Source organism: Petromyzon marinus, chromosome 26, assembly GCF_048934315.1.
Source record: "Petromyzon marinus isolate PM22_M1 ecotype Great Lakes invasive population chromosome 26, UKy_Petmar_22M1.pri1.0, whole genome shotgun sequence".
Classification (NCBI taxonomy): Eukaryota; Metazoa; Chordata; class Hyperoartia; order Petromyzontiformes; family Petromyzontidae; genus Petromyzon; species Petromyzon marinus.
In genome coordinates this window covers 14,337,157-14,353,016 of record NC_133692.1, presented here as the reverse complement: position 1 = coordinate 14,353,016, position 15,860 = coordinate 14,337,157, and positions in this window count along the sequence as shown.

Below are 15,860 nucleotides of genomic sequence, written 5' to 3'. Positions count from 1 at the left end.
CGGCTACAGAATCCCACGTCAGAGAATGAGGAGGCTTACCGCAACCTTCGCTCGGAGGTTCGGAGAGCCGTGAGGCGCTGCAAGGATGGATGGTGGTCGCGGGTTGCTGAGGAAATGGAGTCTGCCTCAGTGGCCCACGATCACAAATCTCTATTTAACTCCATCAAAAAAGTTACCTGCAGTGCCACACCTATTACCATCATTAGGGGAAAAAACGGTGATCCAATCTCCGACCCCCCGGTGAAACAGGTTTGCAGATTTGCTGAGCATTTCTGTGAGGTCCTGGGGGAGGGAAAATTCCTCAGCCAGGAAAATATCGTGGCACAAAGTGAGGATGACCCTGCTGAGGCTGCGGTGTCTCAAATATTGGAAGAAGTCACCGCCTGTGAGTGGCAGGCTGAAGTGCCATCTGTTGAGGAAGTACTGAAGGCAATCCGGAGTCTGAGACCAGGAAAGGCAACGGGCAAAGATGATCTCCCAAGCGAACTGCTGAGGGAGGGTGGCGTTGGTGCACAGACTGCCCTATATGACATCATAACAACAGTCAGGACCACTTGACGGGTTACGCAGGATTGGAAGGATGCCCTGGTCGTCCCCCTCTTTAAGAAGGGAGACCGCACAGACTGTGACAACTACAGGGGCATCTCACTCCTCAGTGTGCCGGGAAAGGTCCTGGCAAGGATTATTCAACATCGCCTTGCCAGGCACGCTGAGGAGAGGCTTGCGGAGCCCCAATGCGGTTTCAGGAAAGGGCGGTCCTGCACAGATGCCATATTTTCTGTCCGTCTGCTACAGCAGAGGTGTAGGGAATTCCAGCAAGACCTACATCTCTGCTTTATTGACCTGGTCAAGGCCTATGATACCATCAGTAGGCCTGGGCTATGGTTTGTTCTTCGTGCTTTTGGAGTACCTGACCCTTTGCTCACGATCATTAAGGACCTTCATGATGGTGAGCGGGCCCGGGTAAAACTACGTGGCCGGGAGTCCGAGCCATTCTCTGTATACCTTGGGGTGCGACAGGGATGTCCTCTGGCTCCCACATTATTTAACATCTATTTTGACCACGTAGTTCATGACGCCTTCAATAGCTGTACCGGGGGAATCTCCATATGGTACAGATATAATGGGAGGCTGATCGATGCCCGGGTGCGGTCAAGGGATGGCTCCCTATTGCTCAACCACGTTATGTATGCCGATTATTTGGTAATAGCTGCTCATTCAGAGGAGGAGTTGGAGATGCTGCTGCTGAGGCTGGAGCGTGCCTCTTAGCGATGGGGCCTTACCATCAGCCCCACCAAAACTAAGCACCTACCTGGGTATTTTGTACCATGGGACACTCCAACCCCACAACTCCCAATCGGTGATGGGGCAGTTGTGGAGAGAGTGGAGAGCTTCCCACATCTGGGCAGTGTGCTCATGACTGGCTCCAGTTTAACAGCAGAGGTCTCACTCCGAATCAGTCGTGCGGCAATATATTTTCATCGGTTGCGTAACGCTGTGTGGAAGCTACCTGGTCTGTCACGCCACACGAAGCTTCGGGTCTTCTCGGCCACGGTCATTAACTCCCTTCTCTACGCTTGCGAAACGTGGACCCCCCTAATGGAACATCTTCGCCGGTTAGAAACATTTAGACAGGCCTGCCTACGATCCATCCTGGGTTTAACCAGACTGGATTGTGTGAGGAGCTCACAAATCCTTGAAAGATCTGGGCAAGGTCCCATCGGTGAGCTCCTCCGGCAGGCAAGGCTGCGATGGCTGGGTCATGTAGCCCGCATGCCCAGCCACCACTGCCGAAACAGCTTTTGTTCGGCCGGATCGAGGGGGCTAAATGGGCGCCGCACGGGCTAGAGAAGAGATGGAGTGATGTGGTACAGGAGGACGTGGAGCTGAGTGGACTTGCCGATGACTGGTACCAGCGGTGTCAAAATCGGCCTCTGTGGAGGAGGCTCGTGAAGGACGCTACTGGGCAGTTCGAGGTAGTTGCCCTCCAACAACAACGGAGGGCAGAGGAGCGACGCTCACAACAACGAGCGGAGCGCCGGGTGGCTAGGGCACAGCAGGTTGGCACAGTAGGGGGCACAGGTGGTGCATCAGCCAGTCATCTCAGTCATCTCAGTCAGTCGACCCGTGGCACCTGGGTCTGCCCCGTGACCTCCTGCCAGCGGGCGTTCGACACTAAACGTGGCCTCGAGGTGCACATGGCCTGGCACAAGCGTCGTGGTGACGTCACCGCCACTTAGGGGCGAATGGCGGTTGTTATATATCTACTATAATCACCCAGGAATGTATGTCCTTAACGTTCGTGACGTCACTCCACATCGACCAGCCCCCCTCATTAATATTCATGAGAAGGTGACGTCCTCCAAATGGACACACCCCCACCCCTCATTCATAATCATGAGCGGGTGACGTCACTCCAGATGGAGTACTCCCCCCCTCACCAATAATCATGAACAAGTGACGTCACTCCACATCGAACAGCCCCCTTCAATAATCATGAACAGGTTACGTCCTCCACATGGACCCCCCCATCCCTCATTAAGAATCATGAGCATTTCGATTTAAAGCTTTCGTGACTGCAGAGATTCATCTTCTTGGTTCTTTCGGTAAAGTCACGTAGAATGGAAATAAAATAACAAAAATAATAAATTAATAAATTCTCACGACGTTTCGGCCACATCACAAGTAGCCTTCCTCAGGTGAAGAAACAGAACTGTCGGGAAGACAGCGCTTCAGTGCCAGGCTTGGCAGCGTCTTTTAAGCTGGGTGGGAGAAGCAGAGCGCCTTGACAAAGGAGTTTACATATCAACAGTAGCTGTGTTAATGTGTTGGATTAGCAGGATGTTAAAGTCATAAAATTAGCATGTAACTGGGGGATTAGCATGATGTTAGTATGAGGGATTAGCACCACGGAGAGCGACGAGCTTTGTTCAGACTGACGAGTCCATCTATGTTCGGAACGGAGGAGGAGGAGTTAATGTGTTGGATTACCAGGATGTTAAAGTCAGAAATTGGATTAGCAGGATGTTAAAGTCAGAAATTAGCATGAAACTGGGGGATTAGCATGCTAATTTCTGACTTTAACATCCATGCTAATCCCCCAGTTACATGCTATTTTCTGACTTTAACATTCTGCTAATCCAACACATTAACACAGCTACTGTTGATATGTAAACTCCTTTGTCAAGGTGCTCTGCTTCTCCCACCCAGCTTAAAAGACGCTGCCAAGCCTGGCAGTGTTCACTGAAGCGCTGTCTTCCTCCCGACAGTTCTGTTTCTTCACCTGAGGAAGGCTACTTGTGTTGTGGCCGAAACTTCGTGGGAATTTTTATTATTATTATTTTATTTCCATTCTACGTGACTTTACCGAAAGAACCAAGAAGAATCATGAGCATGTGACGTCACTCCACATGGAGCGCCCTTCCCCATAAATAATCATGAGCAGGTGACGTAACTATACATCAAACAACTCCCCTCATGAATATCACTGTGTAACAAAAAAATAGGTTCCTGGATAGTGTTATTTTCCAATTGCTTATGCCTCAAAAGTACAGAACATCTGTTTGTGCAATTTGTAAGGGCGCAGTGACACACGCATTAATGCAATGAATATCACGTCGTGGTCTGCTTTTTCGCTTGCAAATTTCAGATTTACTGCAATACACCCGTCCTTGGACGGGCAAAAGGCGAGTCTAACAATGGTTCCCTCTCAGTAACATCTGGCAGTTCACCAGTTCAAGCGAGCCTGACTGCTGATGAGACACTGAGAGACGAAGCCTGTTTCAGGGTGCTGCTTGTGTTGAGTTAATGTTGATGATGAGATGCACTCTCAGAAGCTTGTGCGGCTGAGTAGCACCACTCGCATTGTGTGCGTGGGGAAGTGGCGATGTGGAGGCTGTACAGCTCGGTCATCTTGTTCTTTGAGCTGCAGCAGCAGCTGTAGTTATGCGTTTGTCCACTAGAGGGCATCACGTGCCTTGTGGAGAACCTGCAGTGCCCCTACATCCTGTAGCCCTGACCCTATAGCCCTGAACTATAGCCCTGATCCTAACCTAATACTTTTGTTGTCCTTCCCCGGCACCTCCGATTAGCACGGTTGGCTATGTACGGTGCGAAAGAAATTCAGCCTTCAATAGCTGCCCCCATACATGAGTTATCATTTGTGGTCAAGTGGCTTCTGAAAAATAAGCTAATACCTTATTGGACTTTACCTGATAACATTTTTAAAAAATTGCTTAGTTTATTCTTTTTTTTAGTGATTTGTTTACTTTTCCTATGCCTTGCACTCCGATCGTTTTTTTATTGTTTGTTGCTGTAACGTACAAAGCCGTCCCTACTGGACATCTCTGAAAAAAGCTGTATAGCTCATCGGATTCCTCCAGTATGATTACATATTCAGATTTTGATTCTTATATACATATCTGGGGCAGCTCATGTTGGTAGTGAGCCCCGATGAAGGCCAGCAAGGTGCTCGAAGGGGACGGAATGGTCAGAACAGTGTCTGGTCCTCAGACTCACCAGAGACACTCACCAGGGACAGACTCACCACATATCGACACACTCACTCACCCACCCACTCATCCACTCACTATATCTCCCACCCACCCACTCACCCTCACCCACCCACCCACCCTCACCCACCCACCCTCACCCACCCACCAACCTACTCTCACCCGCTCACCCACCCACCCACTCTCACTCACCCACCCACTCACTCACACACACACTCACCAACTCACCCATTCACCCAATCACTCAATCATTCAAATACCACTTACCCACGTACTTATTCACCCACTCACTCAATTACCCACTCACCCACCCACTCAACTACTCACCCACCCACTCACCCACTCACTCACCCACCCACCCATTCACCCACCCACTCACCCAGCCACCCACTCACTCACCCACCCACTCACTCACTCACCCACCCACCTACTAATTCACCCACCCGCTCACCCACCCACGCACCCACTCGCCCACCAATTAACTCATCCACCCACCCACCCAATCACCTCCCCACTCACCCACCACTCATTCACACACTAATTTACCCACTCACCCATCCAACCACTCAATTACCCACTCACACACAGACTCACGAACTCACCCATTCACCCAATCACTCATTCAAAAATCCACTCACCCACATACTCATGCACCCACTCGCTCAATTACCCACTGACCCACCCAAGCACCAAATAATGTATCCACCTCCCCATTCATGTAATTAGCCACTCAACCACTCATTCATTCAAACTAACTCACTGACCCGCCCACTCACTCATCCATCCACCTAATCATTCACCAACTCAATCACCCACTTACTCATTAACAGATTCACACATCCACCAATCTACACACTGACCCACTCATTCAATTACCCATCCACCCATTCAACCACCAACCATCCACTCACCCAGGCACCAACTCATCCAATTACGCATCCAATTACCCATCCACTCACCCACACATCCACACACCGATGCACTCATTCATCCACCACCTACCCACCCACTTACTCAATTTCCCACTCACCCAAGCAGTAATGTGATGGTGCATTATGTGCAGTCAATGGCAACCGCGCTGAGACCATTAATTCACCAGACTTGAGAACCTGCTTTAATCGTAGGTGAATGCCTAGATTCAACCCCATTTTAGTGCTCTGACCTCTGAGCCACTGGACCATCTCTAGACAATCAACACCCCCCCCCCATGTTAAATACATATGCAGCCTGTTTAGTAAGCAGCATTATTGGAATACTTTGCCAAGGCAATTGGTAATGTGGAGCAGTCCTGCAATTGCTTTCTCATGCCTCTGCTGGCAGGAAGAAATTCCACAAGAGAGACCTCTAGAAAGGCGTTTGAACGATATTTTGGTCTATTCTTCCATACTCGTTAGATGATTTTGAAGAGGAAGGAGTATCCACACATTTACCCACCACACGCAACTTGCCACTCGATTTTGGTGTACTCAGTTGTACTGTTTGGCGGACAGAGGCAGGGGAACTTCAGATACTCGACCATTTGTTTCAACTGCTGTGCCAGAAGGTGGAACCAGCAACCTCTCTATTGCCAGTGAAGTTTACGAGCCATTGCATCATAGTAGCCCCCTCCAGTATGCAATGCTAAACGAGGGTCTCTCTCTCTGCGTGCACATCAGGGTAATATTTAATGAGGTGGTATGGACGTTTCGCTGCTTCGTGATGGATGTGATGGCAGTGGGAAAGTGGAGCAATGGAACAGCGGGGCATTAGGGTAGAGTGGCACCAAAGCAGTGGGGCAGCGGAGCAGAGGGGCAGTGAGGCAATGGGGCAGTGGGCAGAGGGGCAGTGAGGCAATGGGGCAGTGGGCAGAGGGGCAGCAGGACAGCGGAAGCAGCTTGGCAGAGGGGCAGTGGGGCAGTGAAGGGGTGGATGTGTCAGACGAATCGCCTGATGATCTTTCCCACCACTGCTTGTACACGTTCTGAAGAAGGGCCATTGCCTGAAACTTCTCTCATGACATAGTTGTCATTGTACCGCCGCACACAGCCGGGACACTGCACACGAGCCAAGGCACATTGAACCAACCCAGGCAGCGCTCACAAGCAATGCAAAGTTACATTGTTTCCTCATAGGTTTATGTCATAAAGTTTATAATAAAAACAACAATGATAATTATTACATAATGCATTGGATTGATCCTAACTCTTAACAGAGTTAGTCTGTTGGCAGCAGTCAGTGTCCAGTGCAGTCCTGGCATCTGCTGCTCAGTTTCCTTCCCCGGCTGCGGTCCCAGTGGCACCTCCATCACCTCAACTGTGCGGTCGACCGGCCGCAACCAAACAGCATCATGCTGCGGAAGAGCGCACGGATCGCGTTCGCCACACGAGCCAGGCCCTTTCGTTCCTGCACTACCACCGCCTCCTGCAACTCTGTCTCCTGTCTCCTCCTCTGTCTCCTTCCCCGTCGCCTCCTCTGTCTCTTCCGTCTTCTCTTTCTCCGTCTTTTCGACCTCCTGCATCACCATCTCTTCCACCACCACCACCATCTTCTCCTTTTCCTCCTCCACAGCCATCTTCTCCTCCATCTCCTTGTCGTCCTCTTCGTCCTCCACCGCTATCTCCTCATTTGTCTTCTCCAACTCCCTCTCCACCTTCTCCATTTCCTCTTTCACCTCCTCCTTCACTTCCTCTTTCATATTCTTCTCCACAACCTCTCTCTCCTCTTCAACGGCCTGCGAGGATTGCTGCGCTGGCTCCGCTCTGTGAAGAGACGCGCATGACACCGTTCAACCTTCCTGCTATGGCAGACATCGCAGTCGTCTCCTCATAATCTGTAGGTGGACTGTGTGGCGGATTAATTCGAATTTAATAACCACACAAAACATCACAATCAGTGAGTACGCTTGGCATTGCAGCTGTCATTCTCTCAATGCAAGGCTAGCACGAAGAAAGGTGCTGCTGAATCTAACACAGACTGCTGTAGTTTCACAGTAGTGGCTGCCATTGCTGTGTAAATCCAATCGAATTACTTGCAGTGACATTTGTATATGTGTATTATAATTGATCCCTGGCACACAATGGCATACTCATTTCCAATGACATCAGGGGAGATTTTTAACGTCTGCTACGAAGGAGAGGGTGTGCGTGTCTTTGTGGTTTACGCAGCAGCAGTAATACCCAGGGCAGGACGCCAGAGCTGAACTGTAAGCAGTGAGTGATGAACCCGCTATCGCTGGCCTGCTTCACCCATGCACGATTGTGGAAAAAATATCTATGGTGATTCGTGGTCGACTAAGTTGACCCCTTTGACTTTGATGCCATCTCAGAGCGCTTTACACGTGATGAGCCACTCACATCTTGCATTTCTCGTCTCAATGCATTTGAAAGGGGGCTCCCCCCTCCTCCCAATGGCAGCTATCCTTGTGCAGTAAAAATACACTTGGTAGTTGGCCAGGAAACGGGCATTAGTCTGGCAACAACATAGTGGATGTAGGGTTACATGGTGAATGTATGACCGCATTGTTACGTGGTCTCACCCAGAAACCAATTATGGAGAACATTTCTATCGCCAAATGTACATGTGGGGTTTCCATTGTCTGTGTGATTGTGTGGGTGGCAGAGCTGGAACATCTTTGCCTCATAGCTAGAGGGATCTGGGTTCGATTCCCAACTTGGGCCACTTTCTCTGTGTGGAGTTTGTTCTCTCCCCCTGTTCTGGGTGGGCTCTGCAGCTTTCTCCCCATAACTGAACCCACATAAGCAATGCAAATCACTCAATTGAGATCGCAAACAACAGCAAATTTGTTCACGATTACTAACAAAACTTGGCAGGACCCTGCTGAAAAAAGGTCTTGAGACTCAGTGATGCCTATCCTGCGTAAACAATAATAATAAATACACACAGGACACACGGAGAGTTGCTTACCCTGGCTCAGCGGCTCCTTCTCTAAAAAGATCTTCTCCAATGTGCAGTGTGATTGGGCCCTGCACAGGAGTGGTAGTGGTGGTGGTAGCGGTAGCGGAGGAGGTGGCGGCGGTGCTGGCGGTGGTGCTGGTGGTGGTGCTGGTGGTGGTGCTGGTGGTGGTGCTGGCCGTGGTGCTGGCCGTGGTGCTGGTGGTGGTGCTGGTGGTGGTGCTGGTGGTGGTGCTGGTGGTGGTGCTGGCCGTGGTGCTGGTGGTGGTGCTGGTGGTGGTGCTGGTGCTGGTGGTGGTGCTGGTGGTGGTGCTGGTGGTGGTGCTGGCCGTGGTGCTGGTGGTGGTGATGGTGGTGCTGGTGGTGGTGCTGGTGGTGGTGCTGGTGGTAGTGCTGGCGGTGGTACTGGTGGTGGTGCTGGTGGTGGTGCTGGTGGTGGTGCTGGCGGTGGTGCTGGCCGTGGTGCTGGCCGTGGTGCTGGTGGTGGTGGTGGTGGTGCTGGTGGTGGTGCTGGTGGTGGTGCTGGTGGTGGTGCTGGCGGTGGTGCTGGTGGTGGTGCTGGTAGTGGTGCTGGCCGTGGTGCTGGTGGTGGTGCTGGTGGTGGTGCTGGTGGTGGTGCTGGCGGTGGTGCTGGTGGTGGTGCTGGTGGTGGTGCTGGCGGCGGTGCTGGCGGTGGTGCTGGTGGTGGTGGTGGTGCTGGTGGTGGTGCTGGTGGTGGTGCTGGTGGTGGTGCTGGCGGTGGTGCTGGTGGTGGTGCTGGCGGTGGTGCTGGCGGTGGTGCTGGTGGTGGTGGTGGTGCTGGTGGTGGTGGTGCTGGTGGTGGTGCTGGCGGTGGTGCTGGTGGCCATGGTCCGGAGGCAGTGGTGCTTCAATTTGGTGATGCGCTTCTCCTCCTCGAGACGTTTCACTTCCATGAAATGCTTTAACTGATCGAGGCGCTCCTCCATGAGGTGGTTCACATCTTTGAAGCGCTTTTCCACTAAGCGCTTCACTTCCTCGAGCCGCTGCTCTGCAAGCCGCTTCTCCTCTGCAAGCCGCTTCTCCTCTGCAAGGTGCTTCTCCTCTACAAGATGCTTCTCCTCTGCAAGATGCTTCTCCTCTGCAAGGTGCTTCTCCTCTGCAAGGTGCTTCTCCTCTGCAAGCCGCTTCTCCTCTACAAGGTGCTTCTCCTCTGCAAGGTGCTTCTCCTCTGCAAGCCGCTTCTCCTCTGCAAGCCGCTTCTCCTCTGCAAGGTGCTTCTCCTCTACAAGGTGCTTCTCCTCTACAAGGTGCTTCTCCTCTGCAAGCCGCTTCTCCTCTACAAGGTGCTTCTCCTCTGCAAGGTGCTTCTCCTCTGCAAGGTGCTTCTCCTCTGCAAGGTGCTTCTCCTCTGCAAGGTGCTTCTCCTCTGCAAGGTGCTTCTCCTCTGCAAGGTGCTTCTCCTCTGCAAGCCGCTTCTCCTCTGCAAGCCGCTTCTCCTCTGCAAGGTGCTTCTCCTCTGCAAGCCGCTTCTCCTCTGCAAGGTGCTTCTCCTCTGCAAGCCGCTTCTCCTCTGCAAGCCGCTTCTCCTCTACAAGGTGCTTCTCCTCTGCAAGGTGCTTCTCCTCTACAAGGTGCTTCTCCTCTGCAAGGTGCTTCTCCTCTACAAGATGCTTCTACTCTGCAAGGTGCTTCTCCTCTGCAAGGTGCTTCTCCTCTACAAGCCGCTTCTCCTCTACAAGGTGCTTCTCCTCTGCAAGGTGCTTCTCCTCTGCAAGGTGCTTCTCCTCTGCAAGCCGCTTCTCCTCTGCAAGGTGCTTCTCCTCTGCAAGGTGCTTCTCTTCCTCGAGACGCTTCACCTCGCTGAGGTTCTCCACCTCCCGAATGCTCCTCTGGTTCTTGGGGCGCCTACACTTGAGCTGCTTCTATTCGTACATATGCGCAACGATAAGCACAAGAACATTCAGACATGCCCACACATGCACAAAATAATACCCACACGCACGCAAACATGCATTTCCACCCATACACAAATACAAACTCACACACCTATGCATGGACGCAAACATGCATATTGACTCATCCAAATATGCTGAGCACACACATACATATACACAATCACCCGATGTTAAAACAAACCTTTACCAATCAGTACTTTTGAACACAGAATTAATGTAGCCCTAACCCCTAATTCACCTAAACCCTACAAACTAATGATACATGTTACACCCTCATATATTCCCACAGACACCTATCGACCCCACAGACCTCATGAACCCCATTGAGGCCTTGATCAACTGCGATAATTTAATGGCGATTGTTATCAACATTCATCACGGGCAATAGGTGCCAGAGAATGTTCCATTGTAAGGATCTAGCTGCCCATAATCTAGAAAAATCTAAAAGCAGCGCTCATAGTGGGCAACTGGAACAGCACCTTCCAATGAGCTCACAGACTGAGGTCGCGTCACTGCCTGAAAAAAAGGCCAATTTATGTGCATGCACGAGTGGGATATGGCATGACATGGTGGCAAGATGGGGTGATGTCGGGAGATGATGTGGTGGTATTTAGATGTGATGTGTTGGAATGTTATGGAGAGATGGTGTCATGTGATGGTGTAGACACATGGTGAGGTTCTATGATGGGTTATTGACTGGATGGTGGGGTGGTATGATGGGAAAGGTGGTGTGGAGAAATGATTTGATGTGATGTGTAGTCATGTTGTAGTTTGATCGTGTGGTGGCATGGTGTGCTATCGTGTACAGACGGTGTCCTTGACCCTCACCAACCACATGCACACCTTTTGGTCGCCATTGTTGTCACCTTGGTTCGGGAAAGGGTCAACTCTGTCCATAATGTCCCCCCACGTGGTCGTTTGGAGCTGCGACTTCCGAGCTACGGAGCACAGACATTTCATTCAAAGGATGAGTGATGGATTAGAGAACGAAGCACATGGAGATTTTACAGAACTCATTCTGAGATCCCTCTAGTTACCTTTTATCACACTACAGGCCCTGCTATTGAGAAATATTCATCACATGGCATTAACACTTTACATGTCGTATTTTTATGAGCATGTTGAGATCCTTCATTCCATAAACTTGAGACCCTAGTTTAATTATAGGTTGCTGAAACCCAAAGCTTAACCAATGTTCTCTGCTATGCTGGATCAGTGTATAATCCCTTACCCACCAAGCCAGTTCTACTGAATGTCATTATTAGGGAGTTCTCCTCTGCATTTCCTAGTAATTTGTGAAAAGTAAGTTTATAGCTCATCAGAATCCTTCAGAATCTATAAATATTCTGATTCTAACAAACTATTTTATGTAGGTATATGTAACTTACTCTCATAGTGCTCCAAGATATCAGCCCACTTAAGTTGTTTGTCCATGTTGTCGGTGTTGTGTCTGTTTGATGGTGGTGGCCTAGAGGGGTTAGAACAAGGATCAAATTTATTAATTCAACTAATCACTCATCCTCTCAATTATTGCCATTTCCCACTCACAGTACCAGTTCACTCACTCTTGTGCATGTTGATTTACAAGCCCCTTCATTTACTTGCTTTCTGCCAACTCACTCACTTGTGCACCCGCTCACTCACTCATTCACTCACCCACTCACACATGTTTATTCCAATCCACTATTCCATTGAACATAATCGTCAGACTTAACCATGTTCATGTAGAACCCATTTGTATTAATCCACTGGTTGATAAAGGCCTCCCAATGCCTCATGGATGATGAGGGTTATGTAACCATACTTTAAAACGCTGGTCAGTGTGGGTTGGTGAAGGTCGGGGAGACTGCAAAAGAAAATATATTTCTGCACTGCCCTCCAATGCTCACAATGGCTATTACACCATTTATAGCACGTGGTGGCCACCCAATGCTAGGACATCCAATCACTCCCCAAGCTAGACCCTGCTTAGCTTCTGAGAACTGATGAAATCAGGAACATAACGGGTAATCCATTCATAGGTCAACCAATTGAATAACCTGAGCAATATCCCTCGCCCGTACATCGAAATACTATTACTCAAGAATAACCCGAACACCTGATAGGCAACCCTAACCCCTCATACCGAACACTAACCCTTAATACACAAACCCTAATACACAACCGTAACTCTAACTCCTAAACCGTAACTGTATCACACTTACCCCTACGGCAAACTCCAACCTCTAATTATAACTGTGAACTCTAACCCTTCACTCTATCCCCAAACACTAAAACTCAGCCTGTAGCCCATAACCACAACTTTTCATCCCTAATTATTAACAACGATCCCTGATCATTTTTAAAACGACCGTGTCGGGCTCACTTTTCAGATGTGATGAAGACCAGGCTCACTACTGACGAGATTAACTTTACTTTTATCACCGGTTGTGCATCTATTAAAAACTAGAATGCAAAATAATCGCGTCCAGTTGCACATTATTTAATTGTAAATGCATTTACATGATTTTGCTTTACAAACAATGTTTTCCATCAATTGAATAATTGTTGCATAATAAGACAAAATGCAGGAGTATCTGCATTATTATGAAAAAACTATTGTAACATTTACAATATTATAGAAATAAAAGAGAAAATAATAAATTGTGTCAAGCAGACGATCATACACTGCAACACATAAATTAACAATTGAGAATTGTTTAATGATTAATGTTCAGCTTTTTTGCATGCCGTTTCTATTTGAAACTAATTTTTACAACAATGTAAGAAATATCTACATCAATATTAATTCTACCGTCAAGAATCCAAAAATCACAATATCCACGACATTGTAGTTTGATTTTCTAATAACATTTGCTAAAATTATATATTTAAACGTATTTGTTACAACACGTTACCATAAGCTGAGCGAAACCCCCAAACCCCTCATGCTCATGTAGTGAGACCCCCACACCCATGAAAGCCTCAATAATAAACCCCATTAACACGCAAACAATCCTTAAACCACCCCTTTCAGGCTCACCGGTTAAATGATGTGCAGGCTGACAACGGCTGAGATTAATTTCAGTTTCATCAACAATAGTGGAGGCTTTAATAACCACGAGGCTAAATAATCTCACGTTTATTTTAGCTGAGACAAGAACCACTGCGACCAATAAACACAGCTCTTCCAATATGAATGACACGTGGTACATGGCGTCATAGACATCATGATGTCAAAGGTACCACCCACATGACTGACACAGACTGGAGACAACTACGTCATCAGCCAGGATCTGACCTGAACAGCAGACCCCTTCCTAATGTTAAATGTAATGTAACTCAGATTATTTCGGGCACAATTGTCCCAGTAATAAGAAAATGATGATTGTGTACATTTTATTCGTAATCTAGATGACTTAAACAGGCTCGTTATCAACGTTTTGAATGGTTACACGGTTACGGTCTAAACAATGTTAGAAACAGCAATATATGAAGCGATATTCCAAGTAACGAATCTAATTGTCTTAATTTGATGGCAGACAATCCAATTACCACAATATTATGAATATTTGAGTCTAGTTTGAGGTGACAATGTAAAATTATATTTTTAAAATGGCATCTTATGAAAAAAACTATTGTAACATTTACAATATTATAGAAATAAAAGAGAAAATCATAAATTGTGTCAAGCAGATGATCACACACTGCAACCCAAATTAACAATTTGGAATTGTTTAATGATTAATGTTCACCTTTTTTGCATGCCGTTTATATTTGAAACTAATTTTTACATCACTAATCAGTCACATAAAACGACTGTCAGAAATATCCACATCAATATTAATTCTACCGTCAAGAATCCAAGAATCACAATATCCACGACATTGCAGTTTGATTTTCTGATAACATATGCTAAAATTGTATATTCAAAAGTATTTGTTACAACACGTTACCTTAAGCTAAGCTAAACCCCCAAACCCCTCATGCTCATGTAGTGAGTGAGACCCCACACCCTTGAAAGCTTCAATAATAAACCCCATTAACACGCAAACAATCCTTAAACCACCCCTTTCAGGCTCACCGGTTAAATGATGTGCAGGCTGACAACTGCTGAGATTAATTTCAGTTTCATCAACAGTAGTGGAGGCTTTAATAACCACGATGATAAATAATCTCACGCTTATTTTAGCTGAGACAAGAAACACAGCCACCAATACACGCAGCTCTTCCAATATGAATGACACGTGGTGCATGACGTCATAGACATCATGATGTCAAAGGTACCACCCACAAGACTGTGACATCACAGACTGGAGTCAAGTATGTCATCAGTCAGGATCTGAATGCAATGCAACTCCTATTATTTAGGGCACAATTGTCCCAGAAATAAGAAAACGATGATGGTGAAAATTGTATTCATATTCTAGATGACATAAACAAGCTAGTTAGCAAAAGTTTAAATGGATACACGCTTGCGGTCTAAACAAAATATCAGGGAATATGTGAAGCAACGAATCTAATTGTAATTTGGTGGCAGAAAATCTAATTATCACAATATCATAACCATTATAGCCTAGTTTGTGGTGAAAATCTAATTATCACAATATCATAACCATTGTAGCCTAGTTTGTGGTGAAAATCTAATTATCACAATATCATAACCATTATAGCCTAGTTTGTGGTGAAAATCTAATTATCACAATATCGTAACCATTATAGCCTAGTTTGTGGTGAAAATCAAACTATCACAATATCATAACCATTAGAGCCTAGTTTGTGGTGAAAATCAAATTATCACAATATCATAACCATTGTAGCCTAGTTTGTGGTGAAAATCTAATTATCACAATATCATAACCATTATAGCCTAGTTTGTGGTGAAAATCTAATTATCACAATATCATAACCATTATAGCCTAGTTTGTGGTGAAAATCTAATTATCACAATATCATAACCATTGTAGCCTAGTTTGTGGTGAAAATCAAATTATCACAATATCATAACCATTATAGCCTAGTTTGTGGTGAAAATCAAATTATCACAATATCATAACCATTGTAGCCTAGTTTGTGGTGAAAATCTAATTATCACAATATCATAACCATTATAGCCTAGTTTGTGGTGAAAATCTAATTATCACAATATCATAACCATTGTAGCCTAGTTTGTGGTGAAAATCTAATTATCACAATATCATAACCATTATAGCCTAGTTTGTGGTGAAAATCTAATTATCACAATATCGTAACCATTATAGCCTAGTTTGTGGTGAAAATCAAATTATCACAATATCATAACCATTAGAGCCTAGTTTGTGGTGAAAATCAAATTATCACAATATCATAACCATTGTAGCCTAGTTTGTGGTGAAAATCTAATTATCACAATATCATAACCATTATTGCCTAGTTTGTGGTGAAAATCTAATTATCACAATATCATAACCATTATAGCCTAGTTTGTGGTGAAAATCTAATTATCACAATATCATAACCATTATAGCCTAGTTTGTGGTGAAAATATAATTATCACAATACCATAACCATTATAGCCTAGTTT